General features: G+C 42.8%; 1 long non-coding RNA gene and 1 pseudogene across 1 annotated transcript; one reads left to right on the top strand and one right to left on the bottom strand.

The window, feature by feature from the left end:
* Positions 1–2,702: 2,702 nt before the first annotated feature.
* Positions 2,703–7,007, bottom strand: LOC117862182 (rab escort protein 1-like; annotated as a pseudogene).
* Positions 7,008–14,469: 7,462 nt separating this feature from the next.
* LOC117859532 (uncharacterized) lies at positions 14,470–16,492 on the top strand. Its single transcript, XR_011898548.1, has 5 exons — positions 14,470–14,967; positions 15,062–15,456; positions 15,539–15,712; positions 15,973–16,048; positions 16,155–16,492. It is a non-coding gene; the product is annotated as an uncharacterized lncRNA (long non-coding RNA).
* The last annotated feature ends 835 nt before the right edge of the window (positions 16,493–17,327 follow it).

Raw genomic sequence — 17,327 nt, 5'->3', positions numbered from 1 at the left:
CATTTCTTTAAATTACTAGTAAGCCGTGCGGTGTGCCGCCGTACCGCCGTGTTTGGCAGTAGGTTAATTGTATATTTGATGAATATTTGTCGAAGTTGATGGGTTCCAGGAATGTTGTATCATGTGGGTAATACGTATGATCTAGTGGCATGCTTCGGCCATTGGGCATGGACTGATGCTAAAGAAGCGTCACAGTGAAGTTGACATCGGAGGATCCCGTCGCAGAGGTCATCTGTTTGGCTGGCCTTCTTTTCAGCGCTGCTGCAGCCACAGCACACTGTTGCTACAGTGTTTCACCCCTCTGCCGCGGCTGTCATCCAATGCAAGCTCATTGTAGAAGCAAGCAGGGGAGGAGAAACTCGTCTTACTCGACATTCCAACTTCAGTTGGAGATTATGGAAGAAATGCACAGGAATCAATTAGAAAGGACAGTGGCACGGTCTGCTCATTTAGGCTGCATAGCTTGAAGAGCTGAAGAAAAATGAAGTGCATCCTGTCAATATCTAGAACAAAATTTAGGATGCATAGCTTGAAGAGCTGAAGAAAATGAAGTGCATCGTGTCAATATATAGAACAAAGAACTGATTTTAAAAGGTTAGTAAATAGACGTTGGTCTATTTACTAGAATTTTGCAAATCTAATTATTTACTAGAATTTATTGATTTTGCAAGTTATATGGGAAAATAGACAAATGGAATTAGGAGAAATAAAGTAAATATTGAATTACAAAGTTGGCAATAAGACCGCAATGCTCAGTAGTGGAATATTGATTTGAAGGAAAAACTACGAGAAATGCACTATAGGAATAAATAAACTAAATAATATAATATCATTCTGTGTTATAATATAATTCAGACGTTTGGTAGCGCTAGAGCCTAGAAATGAGACTTCTCAAGAATTAAAATTTGCATACATAATCAACAAAAAACATCAAATTTATTAAAACATCACTCTAAGTTATTACTCCCTCCATCCCAAATTTTATTTCAATTTTCTTGAAGAATCGAAGCGTCATACAGCAGGTCATCCAGAGCGGAGAGGCGGTGGGTTTATTTTGTCTGGTTGTTACGGTCTGGATTGAGGGCCATTAGCAAGGAGCATGCCTTCATCTCCGCGTACATACAGTAGCATGCAAGCCAATTAACCCAAGGCCGATGTTAAAATATCTTCTTCCGTGACAATCATATGTGGTGAATCCTCAAGCATTGTTGTTGGGAAGGAAAAGCAGATATATAGGAGCAACCATGGCAAACTGAAAGAGTTATGTCAATGCAATGTAATGGTCGATTGTTGAGCAATGATCTACAATAATAATATAAAATAAGTTGGTTGCTGCTTATATTTTCATATCTTATTCAGTTCCATCGAATTATTTCCAAGTCTAGCTCTCTACTAATTTTTATTCTCAAAGAAATGAACATAGTAGTATTTTATCTTATTGTTACTAATTAGAGGCTTAATATAGTTATCATGGGATGAGCTTTGAATTATTTCCAAGTCCAGCTCTCTACTAATTTTCATTCTCAAAGAAATGAACATAGTAGTATTTTATCTTACCGTTACTAATTAGAGGCTTAATATAGTTATCATGGGATGCGCTAGGAAAAAAGACAAATCATAAAAATTCTCATAATAATCAGAAATAGTTGGCCCTTGATTTCGCAGACTCTAACCATCATCACCAACAATAGCATTAGATCCTTTTTGTTTCAATAAAAAATATCCATCCAGTACCTCTCTAAATTTGCATCCAAATAACCCATCTTTGTCCTTATAAAATATAATTCAAAATAAATTATAAATTTATTTATATCTAAATTACCAATCTCTATCATTATGAAGATAATTTAAAATATCCCTCTATTTTTTCATATAAATTACCCACCTCATCCATTATGAGAGCCAATGCAAAGTAGTCCCTAAGTTTGCATCCAAATTACCCACATATATCATCATAAGAGTAACATTTAAAACTTGTATAGCACATCCTAACAACTCAAACGTGTCCACGAGGATGCTGTCGGTGTTGTCCGACATTCAAGCACACATGCTCAGAGCGGCGTTGTAGACGTCCCTCTCTGGGCGCTCGCACATCTCCCTACTGAGGTGAGACGCCGGGATGGGAGGGACCTCGAAGAACTCGAGGGGAGTGTCCCCAAGCTCTCCAAAGCTTTTGGGGATGTTAGTGGCCATGTAAGGGAGCTTGAGGTAGACGGCGAGAGCAGCACTCACCAGCAAAAGATGAATTACTAAAAAATGGTGTGTCCTCAGTTACTAAAAACACATGCCATTTTTTATTGGTTTGTTTTATTCAGGCCTGAATTCCTAATCTTGCTCAAAGAAAATTGATATTATTTAGGCATGAATTTCTAATATTATTGAAGTCTATTTTGATAATAATTAATATGGGACATAAATCAAGTCATCTTTGAGGTTTTGGTCATGGTTGCTGGGTAAGGGTAGGTAAGGATTTTTTTTCCCCCTCTCGTTGCAACGCATGGGCATATTTGCTAGTCTTGTAAAACATGTTCTATTCTTTCTTCTTCTTATATGATATGGCAACGCTCCTGCCAGTTTTCCAAAAAAAAAGGGGGGGAAGACTCTACTGTACAGGCCAAAAGTTTGCCCTAAAACATCCAAAAACACTCAAAATAAGGAAAGATGATCTGGGAATGCAGAGTATTCACATCGCACCACGAACGTATCAGGTAACCAGTTTAACTATCTCAAGAGGAAATAAAAAGTCTATGAATATCCATTTTCTCCCCCACGCTAGTGCAACCGACTTAAATTGGGGAACCATATCAAAGCGTTCAGCATGTATCCCGTATAGCATCCTGTATACAGCAAGGCTTGCAATAACCCGTACACCTATGCAAGCCACCTACACTCTGGAAATCTAGCACAACTGCTCATCAAGGCAACATGCTCCCCTTGCGATGCTCTTTTGCACTCTGAACTCCAAGGAACACCGTCACCGTTACATATACGTCCATGCCTTCATTGCGCGCTAATGTTCTCCTGCCAAATGGTAGAGCCTGTCAGAATAGGAAGAAATACTCAGTGCTCAAATATATGGTTTCCTACAACAGATTCTTAGAAGCATTTAAGCTTTTTTATTTTGCATTTGGTACGGCCTTGTTTTCAAGACTATATGGAGATTCCAGGTATCCAAGGCTGCAAGTATTGCAGTGCATTTGAAGGGTGGTTATTCACCCTGATTTGGTTCAACTCATTTTCCATAGCAGAGCTTCCTACGTATTGCACAAGTACAAATTGCATGTGCAAAAAGACTTGTGTACCTCTAGAAAGATGGTTTTATTCCGCGGAATCAGAGTCATCATCGCCATGTACAGGAGCTGAACTTCTAGGCAAGAATTCTTCATCAGGATAGATATCTCCGAATAACTGCAAAAGAAGAAGCATAAAAGAATTCATCAGGACAGAGCTAGTGATGTAAATGAAGCATCAACCATTCTAAAGCTGTCATAAAAAAAAGCATACTCTTGATGTATATTATGAAGAACATGCAATTGCCATATTCAATAACCATCTCATACTGACAGGAACAATTCTGATTAGTAAAAGTTTCACTATTTGCCAGTGCAGGTACATGAGTGCCTCAGAAAACAAACAGCAACATCCCAGGATGCACTACCTTTTTTGTCGATTCCAGTATGAACCTGTAATCCAGGTTTTCATCAGGCATGGGGCATGACCATAAAGAACCAGGTGTTGATGTTCCCTGATAGTGCAAGACAGGACAGTGAATGTTTTAAATAAAAAGAACATATATATATGTAGCAAATTTGTTTACCAGTGCTGAAATGGACATGGATACAGTCCATAATGATAACAAAAAGAAATTCACCTGTGTGATCTCTTGAACATACACACAGCTCTAGATTAGTGTTGGCTTCATATCATCGGTGCTTTCACTGGTTGACTCAAGGTGGCCTTCGGAGCCATCTGAATCCTGTGGCTGTGGACTGAAAAGAGCATCTATTGCTTTTCTGATGCACTGCTTTCCGGCGGAGGCATCAGTACAGAGAGTAGACAGATATGCCATAAACCTGCATGTGAGATTAGCTTGCAGGTAAGTTACTTGCCTATATTATATGGCAATTTTGAACGTGGTTATTCCTGGGGATAGAAACCTAGAACAAGTATATGTGAAAACTGCAATTGATGCATGCTATGATGATAGGATATAAAACTTACATTCCAGAAGGGCATACTGCGAGATTGCTGCTCAATTGAAGAAGCCGAACAGCTGCAACCTGCTTCTCTTCTAGCGCTAAATCAGTAGTGGAAACTGGGTCAACTAAGAGAAACAACAACACCATGGCTACATCAAGGAAACCTAGCAGAAACACACATAGAATAGTTTTTCTTACACTTTGGAGGGAAAACAACCAGAACATTTGATGAACCCTGTTTCACAGACTTGCTAAATATGCATATTCCCCTCACAACACTTCTTGGAAAATTTGAATTTGAATCATCAGATGGAACATCCAAGGTAGGAATTTTGTATGAAGGATCAATTATCAACTGTTTGCAAGAAATATCCTGACCAGATGCCAATCTGGCACCTACAAAATGCTTCTTTTCCTGATCCAATAAGCAAAGTATTTCATGTTAGCAATGGCAAAATTGTAAAAAAAACAAAGAATTGGTAATGCAGCCCTGCAGGTAAAGCATGCATCCTCTGCCATGGCAAACAAAATAAAGAAAATAATCACTGATATATTTACACTATATTTGCAAAACATATCCGAGTATAGTCCAATTGTTAACAAAAACACATGAAAACAGAAGTTGTGCATGAAAGATGACACATAGCTCAAATAGATTTCAAAATGGTCCACTGTATGATAAACATCAGGAAGAAAAAGTTAACAAGAATATGGCCAGCGTAGAACTTGGTTTATCATCATACCTCATCCATAAGAAGTGCAGCCACTGGCATCCGCAACACCTGAATCACAAAATATGATTGCTCAGAATTGGCACAAGTTACTTATAAGGAAGAAGAAATAAAGTGCAGGATGCCATTCCAGCAGAGAGTTGCCAAGCCCAAGGTCTAGCACAGCAATATTCCTAAATGTTTTGGGAAGCAATAAGCAATCAGATTGCAAGTTACCAATTACAGATCATAGGGACAAAAGATGGTACAGTCACATGACTAAAGAAACAATAGCCAAAGCTAGAGCGTAAAAATCATTGCTACATATATTGTGAAGATCATCTTACATATAGGGCACCCTTAACCGCAGCACAGCGACAGAAAGCTTGAGGCAGCTCACCATGCCCATACATAGGATAAGTGAAAGCACCCTCTGCATTAGCAAACCTGGTATGGTTGAAAACATAAGAAAGATGTAAAATTGTAGACTTGTAGTACCACAGCTAAGTGCTTTTAAGATTCCACATGCCAGGCCACATATATTCTCTAAAGCTAAATAAAATACGGATTAATCAACAAGGCATTTACATAATAGAATATATATGGCTTTCCAAAGTGAACAAGAAAAGGTTCAGGCAAGCCAACTGACCTCCCAATTGATGAGGAGTGCAGAGCAATGGTCTTGATTCCCTCCCTCGTCATAATTAATTTCTCAGAAGGCCCAGGACCATCTTGATCATAATCTGCCATGGCAATTGCATACAGCACAACGCTGCAAACACCACAAAGGACTTAATCTTAGCCACATAATTACTAAAAATAGTGCATACTTGACCAATTCAGAACACCCTTACGCTCTCATCTTGGGAGAAAGCCCATGTTGGTTGAGGAACTCAAGAAAGGGGCGGTCCAGGTCCTCCTCAGATATCATGGCAGCAGCAGCATCCTCTCCCCTCTCATCAGCAGAAGCTGATGTGGCAGCAATCCTTGAAGATGTCATTCCTCGCGCCTGGCACAGGGTAGAGGCAGCCCCCCCAGTAGAGGAGGCTTCCCCTGTCCACGCTCTTGAACTCCACATGGTGGCTGCCCCCCGAGCGCAGTAGGAGGTCCACGGCCTCGTCGGCGCAGTACAGCACCCGGGGCCCCACGAGGTCGACGGTGAACCACCTCGCCGGCTCGGGGACGGCCCCCGAGGTCTCGACCTCCGAGTACACGCTACGGCGGTGGAGATCGACGGCGGTGTGCGAACCGGAGGCGGCGGCCGCGGTCGAGGAGGACGGGGAAGGGTCGGGGGAGAGGAAGGAGGCGAGGGAGGGGAGCGGGACGGACGTGTAGTGGGAGCCGTAGAACGGGTTGGGGTCGGCGTGGAGGACCGTCTTCCCGGCGGCGGCGCAAGCGGCGGCGAGGACGGACTCCGGGAGCCCGGTGCCAAAGAGCATCACGTCGAACGAGGTGGGGTCGATGGTGGGGTAGTCGTGCGCGGCGGCGGCGGCGGTGGCGGCGGGCTCGTCCGCCATGGTCCGGTGACGGAATCGTCGTGGGTTACCGTGAACCAAGATTGGGGTTTGGCTTTTGGTGGGCTCGATTGGTTTTTGGCACGGTGGGTTCGTGGCTATTGTTGGATTTTCGTTCGGGATTCGTGGGCGATTGGGGGTGGATGTGAGCCGATTCGGATATGAAATTCCGTCCCTTTCGGATGCAGATTTGTAAAAATCGTTTACTTATTTGCAGGGCCAAAGAGCATTATGGTTGTAACATAGGTGGGGGGCAGGCAGGCGTTGGGAGAAGAAGGCGGCGAGAAGAGGACTCTTATCTTGCTTGACATGGCGGCTCAGGAGGCCGCCGCAGATGCATCGGGCCCTCGGTTTGCCCCTGATGACCCGACTCTCCCTGCGCCCTGGAAAGCGCTGATCGACGGGGCGACGGTGAACTACTGGAACCCGGGGACGAATGTGACCCAGAACGAGAAGCCGGGTGCTGCGGCGGCGGCACCCCCTCGCCGGCGGGTCCTCCACCAACAACCCCTGCGCAGGTTTCGGAACCCGCACCAGGGGTTTTTTCACAGCCTGGCATGCAGTTTGGCCAAGCTGGTCGGCGGACGCACCAGGAGCGCCCAGGCTTGGGCACCAGCAGCGCAACAGACTCAACAGCCAGCGCACCAGACAACAGCAAGTGGTCGAGTACTAAAACTTTACCGTTGACTTTGTTTCCATTTGAGATCGTAGGTGTGATACCTTATACCAAATATTTAGACATCTAAATAATTATAGAGCTATAGAAGCTATCAGCCTAGGTTCGTGAATCTAGAAACGTTTTCACCACCGGTTCAAAACAAACCGGGGGTGATAATTCATCGGTGATGATAGCTTCTATATTATTAGTGATGAGTTTTTAACTTTGGGTGAGTATCAAGACTAAACTTTACTCCATATCACATCAGATGTTTGCACAATAATTAGGAGTATTAAATATAGTCTAATGATAAAACTAATTGTATAAATGAGGGCTAATTCGCGAGACTAATCTATTAAAACTAATTAGTTCATGATTAGCCCAGATGATACTACAGTAAATATGTGCTAATTATGAATTAATTAGGCTTAATAGATTCGTCTCACAAATTAGCTATCATTTATGCAATTAGTTTTACTTTTAATTGGTATCAAACATCTGATAGGACCTAAAACCATGGATTCAGGTTTGTAATGGCGAGACCTAGCACGTCGTGGGGATAAAACGAATACGGACAAAAACGAACTCCAATGATTACGACCGGATATGCATTGAAGTATTGCAATGATTACGACCGTCTCGTGGTAATGTAATGGTGGAACCATTTTCTTTTTAGTTCTAGCAGCCAAGCAAAAAAAGCATTTTGAATTTTGAACGAGGCGGCGACTGGCGAGAGGAGACGTACATCGCCTGTGTGCAGGAGACACCAACGAGAAAAAAGCATTTTGAATTTTGAACGAGGCGGCGACTGGCGAGAGGAGACGTACATCGCCTGTGTGCAGGAGAAACCTTCTCGCTGGTGTGGTGGGCCCTCCAGCCCGGCGGGTGTCAAGCTCTAATAAAACCCCTCTCACCGCCTCAACCCCCCTCCCTCCCGCATTTCCAACACCGCCTCGCCTCGCTCACCCCCTCTTCTCCGACGACACCATGCCGCGTTCGTGAGAGAAAGCCTCCACTGCCATGGTGACCAGTAGTGCTCCTCCCGTAGCCCCCTCACCGTCGAAGGAGCTCCTCATCGAAGATGCCAGGAGGTGGCGAGGATGGACTCCAGGAGCCCCGTGGCACAAAGCACCACGTCGAACGAGGTGGGGTAGTCGTGCGCGGCCCTGGCGGCGGCAGCGGCGGGCTCGTCCGCCATGATCACAAGTGTTGCCCCGGTGACAGAATCGTCGTGGGTGGAGGAGATTAGAATTGGTTCAACATAGATGGCTTAGAGGTCAAGGCCCTGTTTGTTGTTTGAGCTTTAGCTTTCCAAGTTTTCCAGAAAGTTAACTTTTGGCTTTTGCTCCCTAGAAGGGTGGCTTTCCGAAAGCTAGCTTTTGGAAAGATAACACCATTTGGCAACCTAGCTTTTGGAATGGTGGATGGAGTATCTATTCTGTGGGGTCCACATGTCAGGTTTTTCTTCAACCTTTGATGCCGACCAAATTTGGCGACGGGCGAGATTAGGCGGGGAGGAGGGGTGCTGCACCGGTGGGGAAGATTTGGAGTGGTGGAGCTCCCCTGCAGCGGCTTCCTGAGCCTACCGGATCTGGGCTCCTCGGCAACGGGCGGAGGCGAGGCCGGGGGAGATGTCGGAGGGGATGGCGAGCGAGGCAAGCGGCGCAAAGAGGGGGGCTGCTGCAGCGGCGGTGGCGGCTCGGAGGAGAGGCCGAGGCGCTAGAGCAGGAGGCGGCAGCGCTCCTCGAAGGAGGTGGGCCCAGAGATCCAGATGTCGTACACGGAGGCGTGCGTCGGTGGGGGCTGCTGCAGGTGACGGTGGGAGCACTTGCGGCGGCGGTGGTGGTCGGCGTCGTCATCGGAGGTGGAGGAGCAGGAGGAGGAGAGGATCCGATCCAGTGACTCGTAGAACTCCTCCTGCTGCTCGACCTCCTCGCCCGCTGGATCCATCCCCGGCAGCCGCACCGCCACCTCCGGCATTACCTCAGCCCCCCCCCCCCCCCGGGCATGGAGCAGTCGACCAACCACTCGCACGGCACGGCGGGGCGTCATAGGTCGGCAACGAGGCGGGGCGGGGCGGGGTGGGACAAGATGGAGATGGAGCTGAGGAAAGAAAAATGATCGATTCACAACATAAACGATGGTAGGTGGGTAATTTTCATAACCTTGATGTAGAAAGCTGCGGAAAGCTCACATTTCGCTGCTTCTTGACTTTCCATGTAATCATAGCTTCTATGGGTTTTTAGCTTTCGAAAAGCTTAGCCCAGAAGCTCGTTGTTTATTTGAGCTTTCGACTTCTTAGGGTGGAAAGCCCAAACAAACTCGAGCCTTCCTTCTAAGATTACGGTGAACTACCATCCATTCTAAACTTGATAATAAAGAGTTGCCTAATACTCGTAGTATATTCTAATATGCATAGTATTTATAGTAGAAATGTCTTGCTCCCTCCGTCCCAAATTACTATTTATTTTGGCTTTTCTAGATGCAAGTAATCAGCTTTTCTAGGTGCAAGGAGATTACTTGCATCTAGAAAAGCTAAAACAAATAGTAATTTAGGACGGAGGGAGTGGATGGTAAGATTAGAGAAGCCGAGGACCTAATATCTCTAGATAGTCATAATAGTCAATACATCACGGATGTTTCTTTGACCCTACCTAATTTTTTATAATTTTTTTTATTCTTAACCCGTTTAATTCACTCCTATAGGGGTTGAACCTAAGCTGCCTACTGAGTGTTACTCAGGAGCTCTAACTACTAGGCTAGAGACTCTTTCACCGTCTCGGATGTTGTGGCTGGAGTTAAAATCCAAACTCAAAGTTTAATTTTATTTTTGACATATTTTACTGTTAGTATGGTTGTAATCACTAGTAGCATCTGGAGCTTCAATTGCAGGATTAGATCCTCCGGATCATGATATGTCATTGTGTCTGTACATTAGATCCAAAAGAAGGGCTCGGCAAGTAAATAGCGAGAGACTAACTGAAGAATATGTGAATGATCCTGACAACATGTAAGAGCATCTTCAACACCATATGTAACATTGGTGATAAAAAATCAGTGTTAGTTGCTGAAAATTTTTGTGCTCCTCTCCAACAACATACCTAAACTTGGATACTTATAAAACTTTCTAAAAATACTCATAGATTTTAGGGGCTTTATGTAAAAAAGCCCGGACATAGAAAAATTCAGGACCTTGCCCAATAATTGATTCAATCTGTAGCTTATTATCATGCGCTTTCCATTACTTATAAAATTTAGGCCCGTGACTTAAAAGTCCAATGCAATAGGAAGTAAAAAATTAGGATTATAAAACAAATTCAGAATATCCATGAGATTATTATTGTTTTAGTTATCAAGCAAGAATAAAGTCCGTTAGTATAATAAGTAACGGGACGTTCTATGAACACTACCTATAGGTGTAACCACGGGAGGAGCTAGGTATTAGCCAACATGGGCCACAGCCCCCTGGTCCATACGTATTTCTAAGCATCAGTATAGAAGTGCAAGTTTATGAGTTATAATAGTGTATACTACCATCTGATAGTATTGTGCACCGTAAAAAATAAAAAAAACAATTAGAACCAAAGCACATCCATGTATTGCTTATAAATACTACTTGCTGGGACTTCACCGCAGCTTGTCATCTACTCCAAACAAAAACATTCCTCATGGCCATAGACTTGAATTTACCACCAGCAGATGGAGACCCACTTGATCTCAATGAAGACCCTTTGTTGGAAGATGATCAAGCTATGGAAGATGAACAAGCTGCTGCCCAGGTAGATGTACAAGCTGCTGCCGTGGAAGATGAACAAAATGAAGTCCAGGTAGATGTACAAGCTGCTACACAGGGAGTGTGTCATCATTTTGATTTGAACATTCCTGCCTTTGACGAACATGAAGAAATACATGGAGGTAATCATGTTTTACTGTACAGAGGTTGCATATTCTGTTTCTTTTTTTAAAAAGTAGACAATGCATCTAACACTTACCCATATTCTGTTTTTTAAGAAGTAGACGATGATGAAGACTACGGTGTGTATGCCGGTGGTGTGGACGTGGTGGTCTTCGAACAAGAAGAGCTGGATGATTCAGAAGATAAGGGAGACAACTAAGGGCAAGGTAACAACCAGAGAAAAAATTTGACTAACGAGCAAAGACAATAGATATATGAAGCTTTGCTTACCCTTAGTAATGGAGGCAACATGAAAAAACACACAACCACTCTGGTTGCTCAAATATTGAATGTGAAAAAGGTCTTTAGTACAAGCTATTTGGTGTAGAGTTAAGGAGTGCCGTGCACTAGGAATACCAGGTGATCTTAGTTCAAGAAAACCTAAAAATTGTGGCCGCAAAATGTTGAAGTAGACTTATCTCAGGTTGCTCACGTCCCTTTGAGAAGAAGGCGCACCATACGGTCACTTGCAGCTGCTATAGGTGTGAAGAGAAGCACACTTCATAAGTGTTTCAAAGAAGGAAAGCTAAGACGTCACTCTAGCTCACTTAAACCATATTTGAAGGAAGCAAATAAAAAACAGAGGCTGCAGTTTTGTATATCAATGCTTGATCAGAGTACCTTGCCAAATGACCCAAGATTTATTGATATGCGCAACATCGTGCACTTAGATGAGAAATGGTTCAACGGCACAAAAAAAAAACAAGAACTACGTATTTGGCGCCAGATGAACAAGATCCACACAGGACTGTGCAAAACAAAAACTATATTACCAAGGTGATGTTCTTGTCCGCACAAACCAGGCCAAGATATGATCAAGAAGGAAATTTTTATTTTGATGGCAAGTTAGGCTCATGGCCTTTTGTTAGAGAGGTACTGTTGACGCAAAATTCTGAAGGTGGTGGACCCTGCATCACCACATGAGGACCTGGGAGTTCTGCTTAATTCCAGTGCAGAATCCAAATCGGCGCGCGTGGTGTGCGCGGGCGTGCCAGCCAGTTTGACCATTCAACTGACAAGGTGGAGATAATTCTCTCGAAGTTCGATGGAGTCGGCCGATCGGGCCGATTTAATATAATTTACAATAACCATCAGCCATACGGCCGATAGGAAACACGATGCTGTTGAGTTGTTGCTCCACCATAGCTAGAGCCATAAGCCGATGAGATCTAAACTAACATCACCACCAATATTTTTAGGTGAAACCACAGCGATGCGCCCGGTAGTTGCAGTCTAGAAATATTTAGCAGGACGTTAATCTGAACCCCGCCAGCTGATGAATCCAATCACAATGGAACTTACTCCCAACAACACTCGAAGGGGTAACCAAGATTAAGATGCAACAGGCTATTAAATGATCTATCATCTATGATGAACCGATCTAAAGCTAATTAAAGCAAACTGAACGGCAAGACGAAAGAACAGATAAATATCAGCCGATGCAAGCTTAATCAAGGCGGGATAACTGGTGAATACCGTAGATCGAGACAGAAGCGATGTGCTGTAAGTCAAAGATCCAAGATACTCGATAACTGGTAGATGAAACTTGACGAAACCACAGCGATGCGCCCGGTGGTTAAAGCCTAGAACACCTGGTGATGGAACTTGCAGCTCGCCAGAGATCGAGGTCGATGCAGCCCAGCTTGCTAGAAGGAACTCGTCGAGAATCTACATTACTCCTACTCCTAGGGCAATGGCGTGAAGCCGAAAGGTAAAGGTAAATATGTTGTATTATTGATCGTGTGATGATTCTTTACAATGGCCACGTCCCTTTATATTTATAGGGCGGACGTTACATAATTGGCATCTAACCACGCACAAGGCAAGTCACGTACACAATCTTTTCTAATAAAAAACTCTATCTCTAACTAACCCAACTCTATCTCTAAAATATTTTATTCCATGAAACAACCTCCCGTACATGCACAGATCGGCCGCATGCATAATTATTCTGGAAGCCTCCCACGCATGGCATGCAAAGTGCACCAGAATCCATGTTGTATATTCTAATCATTTTTATCCATACGTGCTGGCCTTTCCTTTATATCATCCTTGCCGATCAATCCAATGAAGCCGATTTGGACTCCGTGCCCATATACACGCATGCTAGCTTCTTATTGTTGTACGTGACTCCAATTATCTTGTACTCCGAATTTATGGGATTGGTCAAAATCCGGTGTCAACATGTACTAACTATCATGTTTACATTTTTCCTTATTTTATCCATCCAACTTGAGATCCTAACAGTTTTATTATGTTTGTGTCGCTCACTTCGACTGATGAGGCTGTCTTGTTGGTGGTTACGAAGTCCAAAAGATAAAAGGGGGCCATGGGGCTGTCTGAGGGCTCAAGGGAGAAAATGTATAGACTGAGGTCCCGTTTTCTTCCACTGACTTATTTTTAGCACCCGTCACATCGAATGTTTAGATACTAATTAGGAGTATTAAACGTAGACTATTTACAAAACCCATTACATAAGACGAATCTAAACGGCGAGAGGAATCTATTAAGCCTAATTAGTCCATGATTTGACAATGTGTTGCTACAGTAAACATTTGCTAATGATGGAGTAATTAGGCTTAATAGATTCGTCTCGCCGTTTAGATTCGTCTTATGTAATGGGTTTTGTAAATAGTCTACGTTTAATACTCCTAATTAGTATCTAAAAATTCAATGTGACACGTGCTAAAAATAAGTCAGTGGAAGAAAACGTCCCCTGAGTGTATGTTACTCAATCCGTCCTAAATTTACGTTTTAGCTTTTCTAAATATTTTATTTTCCTATATATCTAGTTATAGTGTATATCTAAGTCTATAGCAAAAACAATTGTATCTAGAAAAGTCAAAACGTCTTATAATTTGGAAGGAAAGGAAGGAGTACCTTTTAAAGGGTCATGAGTTTACGAGTCTCTAGTTGGTGTCTCACTCCTTCCTGAATATGGATAATTATGTATTATAAATATTAATGTATTTTTATATAAAATGTAGTCAAATTTAACATATAAAAATGAACCATCAATCTCTCTCCTCTGAATTTGCGGGGGTGTTTGGATACACCCCCGCTAAAGTTTAGCACCTGTCACATTGGATGTTTGGATGCTAATTAAGAGTATTAAACATAGGCTAATTACTAAACTAATTGTACAGATGGAGTCTAATTCACGAGACGAATCTATTAAGCCTAATTAGTCCATGATTTGACAATGTGGTGCTACAGTAATCATTTACTAATGATGAATTAATTAGGCTTAATAGATTCGTCTCGCGAATTAGCACAGGATTCTGCAATTAGTTTTTTAATTAGTTCTTCTAAATAGCATCCGAATATTCGATATGACACTGCTAAAGTTTAGCCTCTCGTATCAACAAACAGGTAGTAGCTTACTGTCGGATACCCTAGATCCGGGTAGGGGCAGATTTGTTAAAGACCGTTGTCGGGATCTCTACAACACGAAACCCCTCAACAGAATCTCATCCCTCTCCTCCCTGACTGCTCCTCAGCTCCTCATTGGTGGGCCGTGGGCGTCGGGCGGCGGCTGCCTTGCTCTTCGGCCATCATCCTCGGATCCGTTTCTCATCCTCCTGCCTGTGCCATCCCTGTCCTGGTCCTTCAGATCCAGCGCCGTCAGGCGCACTGCAGGACGGCGCACGGCGGGATTTGGAGGGCGAGGTTCCAGGGGGCAGGAGCGGATCCTGAAGCCGGCAAGAGTACGAGCGCCGCATGACGAATCGACGGCTGATTCAGTGATCTCCGAGGGCACGATCTGCCCCCTTGCCATCCCGCGCCTGTCCAAGGCACGCTGCGGAGGGAGGCGGTATTCACAGCGGCGAGCAGCTCCTGTTTACCTTGCGCCGGCCGGCCGGTGCCATCCTCACTCCCTTCTCCTCTTCCGTAGATTGGCGCCGGGGCTCGTATTTGTTTCATGGAGCAGGTCCGTCGCTTCTTTCTGTGATGGTTTACCTAATCCCTATCTGGTTTTCTGTTTTTTTTTTAATTCTTGTTAACAACACCCTCAAGTTATTCAGGAGGTCCGTAAGTCAATTGTGCGTATATCTTTTGACTGGAAGCCGAAGCCGGAGGACAAGCGGTTTATGGTTATTGCTGGCATTATTCTTTCAATAGAAGATGATGGGTCTGCTGTCATAGCAGCGAATTCCAAATTTTTTGGGATGAAAAAAAGATTTGTAGTGAACTTCCCAAACGCTACAGGATACGAACAAGAACAAGAACTTGATGTTCGTAAGCCCATTAAATCTGCGGGAGGTTTCTATATATTTGCTGCTAAGCCAAGTGAAAATGGCTATATAAAAGCAGTCAGGTTTGAGACTCAGTCTGTTCAAGTTGGTGATCCTGTTCATTCATTTGTTTTCCCTAGAGAAGGGTATATTACACCAACCGGTTATTGCAGAGGTTCAGTAATGTAAGATCTCTCATATATTATCACATTATGTAATATTGTCGTTTAAATAAAATTAATAATGTTTTTCTTCTTCAATAAACAGAGATGTTTGTTGCAGAGTTCTATTTCATGATTGCGATATGCATGAGTACGCTTACTTAGGATCACCATTGTTCAATTTGTCTGGTGATCTAGTGGGGATAACATATCTTGATCAGGGACACTGGCAAGCATGGACTGTTTGGGAGCTACTAGATACTTTTAAAAAATGGAAAAGGTAGTATCTGTCTCATATTTGATTAAACTCAAAGAATAATCTAATTTGAAGTATCATGTATTATTTTTCTTAGTATTTGATAAAACCATTCAAAAATGAAATATTTAGAATTGCATTCTTCAAAAAATTGGTCATTGCATATTACGTATTAACATGTGCGTAGACACTTAGTCACTTTGTCCATCTGAATAGATTACTTTTATTCTTGATTTGAATAAATTGGCTTCAATTATCTAACTTTTTTTATTTGGCATGTGCAGTACCATTGTTTCCAAGGGAATTGAAGAACCTGCAGGGGCAGAACCTCAAGTGGAAGAATAAAACATCTAGGAGCAGGTTGTCAGTGCATGATTATTATTAATGCAAATAAATTTTCCATATTTGAGAAAATTCAGTCTGTTATAGAAAAATATGCTTGCTGATAGCTATTTTTTATTTCAAGGGCTGACTATTGGTGGGAGATAGCCTGAGCAGCAGCATATGCAAGATGCCACGCATCTCAAGAAGTCTCAGGCAGCTGCGGTTGTGGAGTTTGAGTTGCAGCCTACTAGTGTACGTGTTGATTTAGGTTTGATTTTTGAACTATTATGTGACTTTTTTAGGAACCATTTATCCCGCCGAGCTGTTGACTGCTATGATGTATTAATGTGATGCGATCTGGTGAACTCTTTTCACATTCATGGATGTTAAACAATTTCTATTAGGGTTTTATCATTGTATTGTTGTGGGAGATGTTTATATAATGTTTGCAAATGCATAGTACGTTCACATTTCTTTAAATTACTAGTAAGCCGTGCGGTGTGCCGCCGTACCGCCATGTTTGGCAGTAGGTTAATTGTATATTTGATGAATATTTGTCGAAGTTGATGGGTTCCAGGAATGTTGTATCATGTGGGTAATACGTATGATCTAGTGGCATGCTTCGGCCATTGGGCATGGACTGATGCTAAAGAAGCGTCACAGTGAAGTTGACATCGGAGGATCCCGTCGCAGAGGTCATCTGTTTGGCTGGCCTTCTTTTCAGCGCTGCTGCAGCCACAGCACACTGTTGCTACAGTGTTTCGCCCCTCTGCAGCGGCTGTCATCCAATGCAAGCTCATTGTAGAAGCAAGCAGGGGAGGAGAAACTCGTCTTACTCGACATTCCAACTTCAGTTGGAGATTATGGAAGAAATGCACAGGAATCAATTAGAAAGGACAGTGGCACGGTCTGCTCATTTAGGCTGCATAGCTTGAAGAGCTGAAGAAAAATGAAGTGCATCCTGTCAATATCTAGAACAAAATTTAGGATGCATAGCTTGAAGAGCTGAAGAAAATGAAGTGCATCGTGTCAATATATAGAACAAAGAACTGATTTTGAAAGGTTAGGTATGCAAAGAAAAATATGAAAAGAAGAGAAAATAAATTACCACCTAGTAGCATCAATCTTTGCTCAAAAAAAAAATCTAGTAGCATCAATCACTTTCAAGATATATAGATATATATGAACTACAAGAATTGTGTTAATAATTTACTAAAATCTAGTAAGACGTTGGTCTATTTACTAGAATTTTGCAAATCTAATTATTTACTAGAATTTATTGATTTTGCAAGTTATATGGGAAAATAGACAAATG

The sequence above is a fragment of the Setaria viridis genome, chromosome 6 (assembly GCF_005286985.2).
Source record: "Setaria viridis chromosome 6, Setaria_viridis_v4.0, whole genome shotgun sequence".
NCBI classification, from domain to species: domain Eukaryota; kingdom Viridiplantae; phylum Streptophyta; class Magnoliopsida; order Poales; family Poaceae; genus Setaria; species Setaria viridis.
Note: the sequence above shows the minus strand (reverse complement) of the source record. Positions and strands in the feature narration are given on the sequence as shown.